This window comes from Xenopus laevis, chromosome 6S, assembly GCF_017654675.1.
Source record: "Xenopus laevis strain J_2021 chromosome 6S, Xenopus_laevis_v10.1, whole genome shotgun sequence".
Lineage (NCBI taxonomy): Eukaryota > Metazoa > Chordata > Amphibia > Anura > Pipidae > Xenopus > Xenopus laevis.
Window position 1 is genome coordinate 21,571,611 of NC_054382.1, and position 14,978 is coordinate 21,586,588.

A 14,978-nucleotide genomic window follows, 5' to 3' on the forward strand; every position below is an offset into this window, starting at 1 on the left:
AAGGGATACTGTCATGGAAAAACATGTTTTTTCCAAAACACATCAGTTAATAGTGCTCACTCACAATACACAGTACATATAGAATATAAATGTCTGATTGGTAGTTAATACAGATAATTACTACATGGCAGCACAGAAACCAGTGCAATTAGCATCAGAATTTAATAATCAGCCCTGTAGCATCAGTTTATATTACAGACAAAGCTCATTTTCTGCTGGATAATTAGTGACGAGCCCTAAGTTTAGCTTCTCAACAGCTGCTCAGAGCCCACTGAGCATGTGAGTGTCACAGACACTTTCCAAGATGGTGACCCCCTGTGACAAGTTTGAAGTCCTGGATCATTGCTGCTATTGACAAGCTGAAACTTTAGGCGGGTGCAATAAGTTCAGTATATAAAATATGGCATTTTAGCCACATTCATTTTTAGGGTTTACTTCTCCTTTAAGGTGATATCTGGATGAAAATTGTCCAGATATTTATGGGGCAGGTTACAAAATCCCATCTGGTTGGGATCACATTGTTACGTTGATGTGGTTCTATCTTGGTTGGCCCCCATTATGATCATTAGGGCATTAGTAAACATAACTATTTTGCAATATTAAAATGAAATGCAATTAATTGAGTGTGGATAATGTTTTTGATTATCTACTCAGGGGTAACTTTGAGAGCAGAATTTCATGTTATTAAAATGCAAATTTGCACACATTTGAGTTCTCTGCACTAGTGAAGTGGACCCCTGAAATGGTGAGCACAGGACGATGGGGACGGCAGCACGGAAGGTACAATCACCCCTGTATCTACCCATTGCTTTATGTCCCCATCCTTGCAACAGTGATCTAAGGTCATTTTTAGGATAAAAAAAATCATTTTCCTTCCAATGATTGCAAATTCTCCATCATAGCTTTCCAATCTAAAACAAATAAAGCCTACTTGGCCTTAGTTAGGGATATTGTTTATTTTATTTGTAATAAAATATTATTATTGCAGAAAAAAAAGAGCTCTTCACCCGTCTTTGGAAACAGAACTCACCTTCTGACTGCTCCATGTGGCAGCTACACGTACAGAATCATGTGTTTCTTATCAGAAAGGGCTAGAGTAGCATAATAATAGCTCAAAATGTCCCCGAAATATTATAATGCAAGAAATATTCCATTTAACCCCCTTAAAAGGCAACAGTATAGATAGCACCGATTTCTCTTGTATAAAACAGCCTTTCCCAGTATTATACTGATAATTGTGTACAATTTGTGTATATAATCCCCATTTTGCTTCAGGATATGTGCAAATGTGCTGAATTATGAAAATAACGGTTTTCCAATAAAAACAATTGCTTAAAATAGACTAAGACAAATGCCCTCCCATATACGGGAATATTTCCCTGGAAAACAAACTAAAATATGAGGCCCATGTTCCTTGTTAAAGGGGTTGTTCACCTTCCAACAAGTTTACTGTTGAGTTGGTTTGAGATTGTTCACCAGAAATAAAGTATTTTCCCAATTACTTTCTATTTGTGACCATTTTTCTAATACTGAAGCTTAAAGTTTTATATTTCACTTTCTAAGGGTCAGGGCACACAGGCAGATTCGGGGAGATTAGTCCCAGAAGCGATTCGTTTCCCAAAGTCGCCGAATTTTCCTTGTGAAGCAACCTCGGAAAACGTATCGCTACGAGTGCCATCCCTCTGGCGATTTACATTTTAGTCAGTGGGAAGGCATGGGAGGCAGAGATTAGTCGCCACAAAGAAAAGGAGATTTGTCGCCGGGCGACTAATCTTCCAGAATCTGCCTGTGTGCCCTGACCCTTAAAGGAGAAGGAAACCCCCTGGGCGCAAAACCCCTCCCCCCTCCCCTGTGTTGCCCCCCCTCCCTCCTCCCCCTGGCCGGTACGGCTCTACTGAGCATGTGCCGAATGTCACAAAGTTTTCCGATTTCACTTTGTGACATTCGGCGCATGCGCAGTAGAGCCGTACCGGTAAATGTTCCTACTGCGCATGCGCCAGAAGACGCCGGTCAAAGCGGGAAGAAGACGCGCGTGGGAGAAGATGGCAACTGTGAACTCCGTGGACAGGACCTGCGCAGAGGGGTGAGTAACAAGTTAGGGGCATTTGCCCAGGGGGACAGGTAGGCCAGGGGGGAGGAGGGAGGGGGAGGGGTTTTGCGCCCAGGGGGTTTCCTTCTCCTTTAAGCAGCTCGGGGACGGGAGGGTCACCGACTCTGCAAACGGTTCTAAAGCTGGCCATAGATGTAAAGATTTTTAAAAGATCCGATCGTCATTGTGAGACCACGATTATCTCGAAAAGATCGGACTACGTACGAAGTGTCCTAAAAAGACCATTTGTCAGTAAAACAAAGAGGAGCTGCCTGCTTGGCCCCACAAACATAGATAGATTGCACTGGGACCGATAAAGATTTTTTAACCTGGCCGATCAATTTTCTGACAGAAAAATCGTAAGATGTACGACCGTTTGAATCCCACTAACCGCACGATAATTTCAAAGCATTGGTCGGACTTCGCTAAAATCGGTTGTTCGGCAAGAAAAATCTTTGCATCTATGGGGACCTTAAATTGATACATTTGGTTGATTAGTTTCTTATCTTTGGCCCTGCTGAGCTGAATCCCTGAGTTTCATTAAAGGCAGTTGTTAGAATTGATACAATAGTTGCTAATATTCCACAGAAACTGCTGAGAAATGTATCAATTAATGTAGCAAATTGTAACAGTTCAGAGACAAGAACTTTCATTTTTATACAGTAAAAACAGTAAAAAAAAATAAAAGAAGGAAAGCAATTTCTCACTTTATACGGAATATATCAGAAATACGTTAGCACAGTCCCAATATTTGCAACATTTCATCCACTTTGTCCACAGACGCACCCCATTCAATGAAGGGTACCCGCTGTTTCAATTAATCATGATATGTTGTATAATTTGATTAGTCAGATGGAAACATTCCCAGTTTATGATGTAGGTGTTGGCATTGCTAATACACAACATAAATTACAGTACAGTATTTTCTATGGGAGTTATGGCTTTACCAAGACTTTTATAAGAAACCAGGGTAAGAGAGCGTGAGGGATGGATCCCCTAATTTCATAGTGGATCTATCATTGTACCTGAGCCCTGACATAAAGAAAAGACCAATCAGATTTTATCTTTCTGTGCGAAAGCAGGGAATGGCTTATGGGATCTTTCTCTTTGAAATGTTCTTCTTCATTTGATTTTCTAGAAACTGCAATATGATTTTTGTCTCAAACGGAACACCTGTTTTCCTAAAGCCTTTGCTAATGAAAGTGATGGCAACAATGAAGATGTTATGTGATATGTGAGAGGCCAAATACATTTTTATGCTTTAACTGGTATACGCTCGCTTTTTGTTAGTGACTAGAAAATCAAATTATTTTTGGTGGGCAGGAAAAAAAGCTTTTCAAAGGAGAAACCATATATGCACAATGAGTAGGTTTATACATAAATTTAATAAGAAGCATGATTAAACACACTTTTCTACTACTAAGTAAATCAGTTGACAACTATTTGACTCAAGTCCTCTTGTTGCAAAAATATCTTCAAATATCTGTGAATAGATTTTGTATTCTTGATGGAAAACACAGAGGAAAACAACATTTAAATACATTAACGATTCTCCTTTCCTCACGTTTCTAACTGCTCACTGTACATTACTGGCACTTGGGTTGAGCATTCTTTTGTAGGTCGCTTTGGTGGAGTTCTGGGACAGGGATCCATAATCCAGAGACCTGTTATCCAAAAATTCTGATATACAAAAAGGCCATCTCCCATAGACTCCATTTTAATAAAGTAATAAAAACGTTAAAAAATCTTTTAAAATGATTTCAGTTTCTCTGTAATAAGACAACAGTACCTTGTACTTCAACCCAACTAAGATATAATTCTAAGGTATACCTGTACTTATAGGAGGCAAAACAATCACATTGGGTTTAATTAATGTTTAAAAGTATTTTAAAAGACTTAAAGGGATACTTTTTTTTCCAAAATGAATCACTTAACAGTGCTGCTCCAGCAGAATTCTGCACTGAAATCCATTTCTCAAAAGAGCAAACAGATTTTTATATATTCAATTTTGAAATCTGACATGGGGCTAGATATATTGTCAATTTCCCAGCTGCCCCAAGTTATGTGACTTGTGCTCTGATAAACTTCAATCACTCTTTACTGCTGTACTGCAAGTTGGAGTGATATCACCCCCTCCCTCCCCCCCCCCAGCAGCCAAACAAAAGAACAATAGGAAGGTAACCAGATAACAGCTCCCTAACACAAGATATCAGCTGCCTGGTAGATCTAAGAACAACACTCAATAGTAAAAACCCATGTCTCACTGAGACACATTCAGTTACATTGAGAAGGAAAAACAGCAGCCTGCCAGAAAGCATTTCTCTCCTAAAGTGCAGGCACAAGTCACATGACTGGGGGCAGCTGGGAAATTGACAAAATGTCTAGCCCCATGTCAGATTTCAAAATTGAATATAAAAAAATCTGTTTGCTCTTTTGAGAAATGGATTTCAGTGCAGAATTCTGCTGGAGTAGCACTATTAACTGATGCGTTTTGAAAAAAACATGTTTTCCGATGACAGGATCCCTTTAAGGTATGAAGATCCAAATTACAGATAGAACCCTTATCTGGAAAACACCAGGTTCCAAGCATTCTGGATAATAGGTTCCATACTAGTACTGGGTTTTAAAACTGACAGAAACAAAGGCACGTTTGTGAGCCAATAACTTTTATGAGATACACCTGATTAACCAGTCAGATGTACCAGTGAAGCATAACATCATAACAGTACAATATATGTATTCAAACCAGCGGATTGGATTTTAAAGTTACAGGGGTCTCTTTTTGGTCCATTGCTTTATAAATGAATTTAAAGTTGTAAATTCTCTTCTGTGTTTGCAAGATGTAGGATGTTTCCAGCTTGCAGAGTAATTGGAGTAGTGGAGAGCAAATGAAGTTCAACTTTATAAATACAAAGTTATACATTCTGACATACATAAATGGAAGTTTTTAAAAAAAAAAATTAAAAAAACAAAAAACATCCCAAGTGCAAAACCCACCCCATAAACCGGCATTCCTCTTATTGGAGAAATATTAACCCAATGTTGATGTAAAACGCCACCATTGTCACAAACAGTCCCAGTATTTATCATAGTAATATAGATCCAAATATAGTCTCTTATCACGCTCTCCAATTAGTTCTGCGTCCCACATAAACCGCCCCAAAGTCACCGGGCCTCTTTGTCACTTTGAGAAAGGCCGAGAGAGAGAGGCCGAAACGTTAGTGTTTTAGCTAATAAAACGTTTTTATTTTTTGTTTAAATCCTGAGAGTGTGGACCATTTTTGTGGCATATATATATATATATATATATATATATATATATATATATATATATATATATATAGTATTTACTCCTCAGGTTCAGACCTGACTTTTGGGCTCTTTATCTGCACGTCTATAGCCAGCTTTAGGATTGCCAACGGTACTTTGTAATTAGCATAACGTAGTGATGTCAGAGTGAGACAAGCAGAACTATGCAATAGCAGCCCAAGCCCCTCCCCCACACCCTCTGCCCCAGCCTGATTAAGTCCTGACCTAAATCTCACTGCCCCAGCCTAATTTAGTCCAGCCTCCATGTCTCTCTGTTATTTGAGTTTTATTTGATTGTGTTTTTTGGATTCAACTTATTAATAAGCATTAATAATTATATATTACACGGTATATAATGACGTTTTTTGTAGTTTCAAGTTTATTTAGTAAAGGGTTATTTACTAAAAATTCCAAAACTCCCATCCACGATTTGACCTAGTTTATCATTTAAAAAACTCGATAAAATCCCGGAGTAAAGAAAAACATGCACCTTGGTGCTGGCCTTGTCCTGCCACAAATAATCTGGATACAGTAAAACACTTCCACTTTTCCTCTTCAGAATGTAAAGTCCCTGCCACTAGGGGTAGGCCCGGATTTGCGGCAAGGCCGCATAGGCCCGGGCCTAGGGCGGCAAAGAAATAGGGGCGGTTTGCCGCCCAGCCGCCGTTCAACTGCACCGGCGTTTTTTCGCCGGCGCGCTGGGAAGGCGGGCGCTAGGACCGCGCGGCCACCTGGTCGGACCGCGCGGCCTTGGGGCGCCCAGAAGTGAAATCCGGCGCTGACTAGGGGATTGGCTAGACTGAAGGATGGTTCACAGTTCTTCCTTTAAGCCCAGCCAATCCCATTGTGGCAGGACCGGGACTTAAAACTTAAGGGGAAAAAAACAGTCAGTAATGTTTTTTCTTATTTTTTTTATGTCAGGTTTAGGAAGCCTTAGACTTCCCGAGCCTTAATGAAAATCCACCCATGCTCCCAGCCTAATTGAATCCCACCCTGTGCCTCTCTGCTCCCAACTTGTCAGTGGTCCCTCATGTTGCTAAACATTTGGCCTATTTCATGGCCATTCCCCATTTCTATGAGAACAAAGAGGCTAAATAGATGGAACAATATATTCTAGTATGTAAAACTATAAATAGAGGTTGAGCTAGGAGAGGAAGAATATTAGTACTGAGAGTGGGCCCCTGGTCTAAATTTTCTTGGTGGGCTCCTGGTCTAAGGTTTTTGGATGGGCCCCTGTTATCCCAGTCCAACACTGGGCAGGCACCACTCCAGAACACTGAAGTCATTCAGTCAGTAGAATCCAATTTTGCATAGTACAAATAGTCTTTTTATTAGATAAAGCTCCCCTTTGCTGAAGGTCTGGGGCATGAGCACCCGAACCCACCGTGGAAAGTGGTAAGCTTGTCCTTTTACTCCTAAAACCCATGCTTCCTATGGTTTTCGTGGTTTTCTGGGAAAAATCTGAAAAAAATTGAGTTTCCAGAAGAAAATCCGAAAAATTCGTACTTCGGAAGATTTTTTCACAACTTTTTCAGGTTTTTACCTGCACAGGAAATATTTGGGAACATGTATTGGTAAATAAGGGGGAAAACCTGTGCGTATTTGGTCAGAGTTGCTGACAAAAAATTTGGCGATAAATTCAGAGTTTGATAAATGGGCCTCTAGGTGTCACTGTTTATCTTACCTGTTCAGGTGTGCCTTTTTCATTCTCTTCTCCCATTCACGTAGCAAAAGTTCTGATGGCTAGATGCTGATATGACATTCTGGTCTGCTGAGTTCTATTTCCCCGACTCACTATTGGGCCCTTGTTATAGAAGACTTGGGTAAACGTTTCCCTGGTCCAGTAACCAATAGCAACCAACCAACGATTAGCATTTGCTCCTGCAGTGCAGTGAGGGCTGCAGAAATAGATGCTATAGACTACTAAACTTGGACAAACTTTCCAAACAGCAGTTACATAGGCCCCTTTCTTTTCAAACATATGCTGCACTGGGGCTCACGTTCCAAAATATGTTCTGATTTCTGATGCCCCACTTTCAAAGGGGTTCTTCACTAACTTTTAGTTTGATAAAGAGAGTGATAGACAGTTTGCAGTTGGTTTTCATTTTATATTATTTGTGGCTTCTGAATTATTTAGCTTTTTATTCAGCTGCTCCCCAGTTGCAATTTCAGCAGTATAGTAACTAGGGTCCAATTTACCCTAGCAACCATGTATTGGTTTGAATACGAATAGGAGAGGAGAGTAATACAAAGTAGCAATAACAATAAATGTGTAGCCGGAGAGAGCATTTGTTTTTTAGATGGGGCTAGTGACCCTGATTTGAAAGCTGGAAAGAGTCTGAATAATGAATGCCAATCGAAAAGTTGCTTAGAGTGAGTGATTCTTTAACAAACTAAAAGTTAACTTAAAGGTGAAGCACCCCTTTAATGAGCCATACATCCACAGTAGTCCATTTGTGGCATCTCTTTTCAATTTTGCACATTTATGTCACCCGGCTTTATTTTAATTTATAATATTGAGATAATTTATAATATTGATACATTTTAGCTGCAAATTTAGAACAATAAAATATAATTCAGATTTATTTAAAAGCAACAAAAACATGTACTAAGTGATGATCACATAATCCCTGCTTGGAAGAGAACACTTTCATCTTGCATGGCTTTTATTTAAATGATCTTTAAAAAGAATATTAAAAATGTGTTTGTTTTTTTTTCCCTCCGGCCAGAAAGTAGTGTCACTGCTAAAGTTGTGGCCGCAGTTGATGTGAAAAAAGCCAATAAAGTCTACAGACACAACTTTCCCCATACACCTTTATGGCCAAAGTCTATTGAGGTAAGTAGCCGTCATGATATTAAAGGGATTGTTCACCTTCCAACACTTTTGTCAGTTCAGTTGGTTTCAGACAATTCACTAAAAATAAATACTTTTTCCAATGACAATGACCGTTCTTCTTATATTGATTGAAGTATTGAAGTCGGGCGACTTCGGAAAACGAATCGCCGCATGTGATTAGCGCCGGTGTTTTTTTTTTTTCATTTTAGCCGGCGCAGAGTGCAGGAAGGCGTTTGGGGAGATTGGTCGCTGAAAAAATTAGCCGATTAGTCGCCAGGCGACCAAATCTCCCCAAAACACCCAGTGTGGCCTGAACCTAAGGCTCGTTTTTCACCTTCTAAAGCTGTTTTGGGAGGGGGTCACCAACCCTATAAACTGTTCTAAATTCATACATTTCTTATCTTTGTCCCTGCTGAGCAGAATCTCTGGGTTTCATTAAAGGCAACTGTTAAAATTGATACAAAATGTTGCATTATTCCAGAGATGCTGCTGAAAAATTTAGCAACTAAAGGTGGCCATTCACGGAGAGGTGGGCGATATCAGGCTGATCCGATAGTGGGCCCTTTGGCCCAACGATCGCATCATGACGATGAGTAAACGGGCGGTCAGATCGCGGGACCACATCAACGAACAGAAGCGTTCCATGAGCCAATGTGATTTTTAGTCCCGTCCGATCAACACGGGCCAATAAGCTGCCGACTCGGTCTGTCAGCAGCTTTTATCGGCCCATGTATGGCCACCTTTAATGTTGCAAAGTGTAGCAGTTTAGAGTCTGCACCTGAATTACTAAACTGCCAGGCTGAAACACCAAAGACACGAACATTCAACTTAAATTTTGGAAAAACGGTAAAAAACATGGAAAGAAATTGAAAAAAGTCTTTATTTCTGGTGAACTTCCTGTAGGTCAGTGCTTTCTGGATAACGGGTTTCCGGATAACGGATACCATATACATATACGGTCTCATCCGTATATGTATATGAAGACATGCAGAGAGAATTCTACGCACACCAGAATCTAGATTATTGCAATGTAGTGACACAAATAAACTTTATCTTTATGTTGTATGTTTCCCTGATATACAAAAGGCAGTGTACCCAAAAGATTTCCTGTAATATTAAATGTACCTTATGCTGGTCAGTGACTCAAACTGTTTTTCAGAAATACAAAAGAGTTTGCTTTGTAATAACAAAAAACAGGAAGCTAAATAATAGGAGCTCTATAGAAAAGACTGGCGATTTTCCTTCATTTGTACAGAAATACTGCAGGAAACAGACACATTTTTTTAGAGTCTTGGGGGCACATTTACTATGGGTCGATTATCGAGGGTTAATTGACCCTCGATATTCGCCCGTCGAAGTAAAATCCTTCGACTTCGAATATCGAAGTTGAAGGATTTACCGCAATTTGTTCGTTCGAACGATCGTAGGAAAAATTGTTCGAACGTTTCGAAGGATTTTAATCCATCGAACAAACAATTTTACTTTGATCAAAAAAAGCTAGGAAAGCCTATGCGGACCTTCCCCATAGGCTAACATTGTACCTCAGTAGGTTTTAGGTGGCAAAGTAGGTGGTCAAAGTTTTTTTAAAGAGACAGTACTTCGACTATCGAATGGTCGAATAGTCGAACGATTTTTTTTTTTTTTTTTTTAAATTTGTTTTTATTAACTTTTTTCAAAAAGACATACAAAGTACAGAAGAAAAGAGAGTCTTACAATTGTCTACCAAAGGTTACATAGTAGGTACTACAAAACAATATACATGCATTAGCTTCAAGAGGAGCAATATCACCATGCCTAAGTCAATGCTTGAAATGAGTGAGTAGCAGTGTCAGGCAACTCAAGCCAAGGGCCCCATATCTTTAGGAATTTTTCCGGGCACCCTCTAGCCAAATACACTGCCTTCTGCAGGGGGAGAATTTCGTTTATCAGTCGTTTCCATCGACTTAAAGAGGGAGGGGAAGTATCCTTCCAAGTCAACAAGATGGCTTTCTTAGCATAATAAAGTAATTGCAAATAAAACAATCTCTGGCACTGGGGGAAAGTAAGTGGTTCAGTGTGACCCATTAGGCATAGCTCCGGGGAGCGAATATTCGGTAAGCCAAAACTAGACTGAATAAAATCTAGTACTCTCCCCCAGTAACCTTGAATACTAGGGCATTCCCAAAACACATGGAAGAGAGTACCAACCTCTACCCCACATTTGTAGCAGGTGTCTGGCGTTCCCGGGTAGATCTTGGCAAGCCGTTGGGGAGTAAGATACACCCTGTTGAAAAATTTTAACTGTATCAGTCTATCCCTATTAGACATGAAAAGTTCTGGAATCTGCTCTATGACACCCGTCCAGGCCTCCTCATCCAGACCTGGGATATCCACTTCCCATTTTAGGCGTAAACGGTCTATATGTGAGCCCAAGGATTTCTGTAAAATAGCATAAAACCAAGATATGGCTTTTTGCAGCCCTGGCTGCCTGAGGTATCGTTCCAACGAGCATTGGTTTAAGTTTAAAGGACGAACCCGAAACTGGGCCTGGAAGGCATGACTCAATTGCAGATAGCGAAATATCATATTAGTAGGGAGCTGGTGCTCTGTTCTCAAGGTCTGGAAGGGTTTAAGCTGCCCTCTCTCTACAATTTGGGTCAAGTATTTGATTCCCAGAGACGCCCAAAGCCCAGAATCGGGAAGCCCCCTAAAGTGCTGGAGGTTGGGATTTTCCCATAAGGGGGTGCCAGGTGACCAGGTGTCTTGGTGGGGGTACATGTGCTTAATATATAGATTAAAAATTTTCATCACTGGGGTCATAGATGAAGTCTGAGGAAAAACAGAGTTCCCTCCTCTGTACAAATGATTTGCCAGAGCCTCAAGTGAGGTGGCACATGCCGCTTCCGCCAAAAGGGCATGATTATTCAAATCAAACGTCAGCCACCAGTGGGCATAAACCAGTTGTGAGGCGTGGTAATAGAGTAAAAAATTTGGCAACGCCAGGCCTCCCCCTGATACAGGGGCCTGGAGGGTTGTCAAACTGATGCGGGGGGCTCGATTCTCCCAGAGAAAGGAGCTGGTGATTTTGTCCAGTTGTTTAAACCAGCTTTGGGGTATATATGCTGGGGCATTATGAAGCTTATACAAGAATTTAGGCAGGAATACCATCTTAACAAGGTTCGCCCTTCCCACTAGGGAAAGCGGAAGGTTGGCCCAGGTGGTGGTTTTCCTGCGGTACTCTTGTAAGACAGGGTCTAAGTTGTTAGATATGTATTCTTTGGGGTCTCTATGAATAATCACACCTAGGTACTTAAAGGAGCAAGTCCATTGCAGTGGGGAAGGAGTTCGAGCCAGGGGAGGTATCTGATCTATTGGAAATATTGTAGATTTCTCCCAATTTACCCTAAGCCCAGAGTGAACACCGAACTGGTCAACCACTTGCAGGAGCCTAGTTAGCGAGGCCCCCGGATCTGCCAGGTATACCAGCATATCATCGGCATACAAGGACACCTTCTCCTCCAGCTGACCTAATCTAAGACCCACTATGCCCGGATCTCTGCGAATCCGAATGGCCAGTGGTTCTATCGCTAACGCGAACAAAAGGGGGGAAAGAGGGCAGCCCTGTCTTGTGCCTCGATGAAGCTCAAACGGGTCCGAGAGGTAGTTGTTGACTTTTACCTGCCCTGTCGGGGATTTATACAGAGCTTTTATCCACATGACAAATCTGTCACCCAGACCAAAGCGGGCCAGGACCTCCCACAGATAAGGCCACTGGACAGTATCAAAGGCCTTGGCCGTGTCTAATGAGACCACAACCCTCTCGCCCCCATTGTCATGGTTGGCTTGAATATTTGTATACAGACGCCTAATATTGATATCTGTCGCTCTACCTGGCATGAAGCCCGTCTGATCCGGGCAAATCAGATGTTCTATTACCCCTTTAAGCCTGGTAGCCAGGACCTTGGCAAATATCTTAATGTCTGCGTTCAGCAACGAAATGGGACGATATGAGTCACACAAGTGGCTGGGTCTGCCCTGTTTTAGTCGAACGATTTTTAGTTGGAATCGCTCGATTCAAAGTCGTAGTCGAAGGTCGAAGTAGCCAATTCGATGGTCGAAGTAGCCAAAAAAAACATTCGAAATTCAAAGTTTTTTTTCTTCTAATCCTTCACTTGAGCTAAGTAAATGTGCCCCTTGTTGTTATTCTCCAGTCGTTTCTGTAACGGCAAAGCATGCGGCTGCCCTTGTACTGTACTTGCCTCCATACAGATAAGCAAGGAGTGCACACGTCAAAGGGAATCGTGGCCCTGAACACTTTTCTCGTACATGACTCTTTCTAGCAAATATGGATTTTTCTTAGATGTTTAATATACTAGGGACTTATTTATGATTAGAGGCGAAGCATACAAAGCCTTTCAGACAGTGGCGTAACTAGAGTGCAAAATTACTCAAAATCCACAAATAATTAAATATGAAAACCAATGGCAAATTGTCTCAGAATATCTCTCTCAATATCATACTAAACGTTTGTTTAAAGGTGAACAACCCCTGTGTTAGCTTTTTTTTAACATACTGTACAGATCTTTGTATGGCTGTGCATAAGAGCAAAGAGCTCCCTTTATGTTCTTGACATACTTACAAGGTATGACCATTCTCTATTGTGCATTTAATATGAAAAGTGTAGACTGACATCTGAATTCATCTCTGGAAGCTATACGGCTAACAATCTTTTACCATGTTGTAACCATTTTATATCTGATATAGCTGCAGTGTATAGCTTCTCATTAGTGATGATCAAATATATTCACCAGTCATGGATTCGTGGCAAAATTCCAAATTTCGGCATTTTTTTTTGCGAAAATTAGCTGTGAAAAAATGCCTACAAGAAAAAATGGCCATTGACTTTAATGCATTAGGACAAAATAAGTCAACATAAGAAAAAACGCCCATTGACTTTAGACAAAAAAGTCACCATAAGAAAAAACGCCTCTTGACTTTAATGCATTAGGACAAAAAAAGTCACCATAAGAAAAAACGCCCGTTGACTTTAGACAAAAAGTCACCAGAAGAAAAAATGCCCATTGACTTATACATTAGGACAAAAAAAAGTCGCCATAAGAAAAAATGCCTATTGACTTTAATTCTTTAAGACAAAAAAAGTCACCATAAAAAAAAACACCCATTGACTTTAATGCATTAGGGCAGAGACACCCAGTCAGATTTAGGTAGATAAGTCACCCGCGACAAATCTCTTCTTCAGTGCGACTAATCTCCCCTAACTGCCTTCCCGCCAGCTAGAATGTAAATCACCTGCTGTATGGCACTCAGAGCAATTCGTTTTCCGAAGTCGCCTGCAATTTACATTCTAGCCGACGAGAAGGCAGTTCGGGGAGATTAGTCGCCCCATAGAAGAGATTTGTCGCTGGGCGACTAATCTCCCCGAATCTGACCGTGTGTCTCTGCCCTTGGGACAAAAAAGTCGCCATAAGAAAAAACACCCATTGACTTTAATGCATTTTGAGTGAGAAAAATTGTCACTCATAAAAATGGCCATTGACTTCAAAGCGTTTCGCAAAATTACGCCATTCGTGAATTTTTTTGAAGTTTTTCCGAATTTTTCGGCAAGCGAAACTGGACAGATTTGCTCATCACTACTTCTCATTAGTGTTCTAGATCAGCAGATTTGATCTGGAATTCCAAATCTACACTACCCGCCCACAAGACAGCAAAAAAGCATCCCCCCAGCTACCCACTGCTTATATAAAAAATATTAATACTAAATGATATATGGTTGTCCATTAGCAAGTAGCCGCCATACTTCTTCATGTATTGGGCCAATCATTTGTTAATCCCAGGTGCTGACAGGCCAGACCCTATTGAAATTCCATTGGTGTAGAAAGCCTGTAGAGATCTCAGCCAGGCTGGGGGTCAGGGAGTTGGTGGGTCAGAAAAACGCATTTTTGAAGGGTAATATTTGTCTCTTGGTCACATATAGCAATGGAGAATATACTGCATAGGATTAGAATGTGATACCAGGACAAAGTTAGATAATACTGTTTTTCTGAGAGTTTTACCATATCCTCCTAACTGTTGCTTTATTTGTCTTTCTAAAATCTACTTTTACTTCTCCCCTGTAAATGGAGACACAGCTAGCCCTTTCTTTCTGCCAGTGCTAAAAGATCAGATAATGGGATCCCATAAATCAAATTGGTCACAGCATCGGAACATTTCTGTTCTGTTTCTTTTGGCTTGAATTGCTGCAGTTTCTCCTGCTAATACTGTATGAAAAGTGAGCTGCGAAGAAGAGAGGAGAGGATTTTATATACATATGTGACTGTATTATACATCGGGAATAGGCAATCACAGGGTTTAATGTATTACTGTTATTAGTGGAGCAGGCTTATACAGTAGCTCTTATTCAGGCTTGATAACAAATGAAAGCTGAAATATTGTATTCATTGTTTTTTAACAATTAAACAAAACATTATATCCTGATTTAAAGGAGAAGGAAAGCTACCGAACCAATTTATTGCCAATGGCTTAGCCACAATAGTGCAAGCTAGAACAGTATATTTATTCTGCAGAATGTTTTACCATACCTGAGTAAACAGCTCTAGAAGTTATCTGTGTGTTTAGCATAGCAGCTGTGATATTAGCTTGGTGTGACATCACTTCCTGCCTGAGTCTCTACCTGCTCACTCATAATCCTGGGCTCAAATTACAGCAGGGAGGGGAGGAGAGAGAGAGGAGCAAACTGAGCATGCT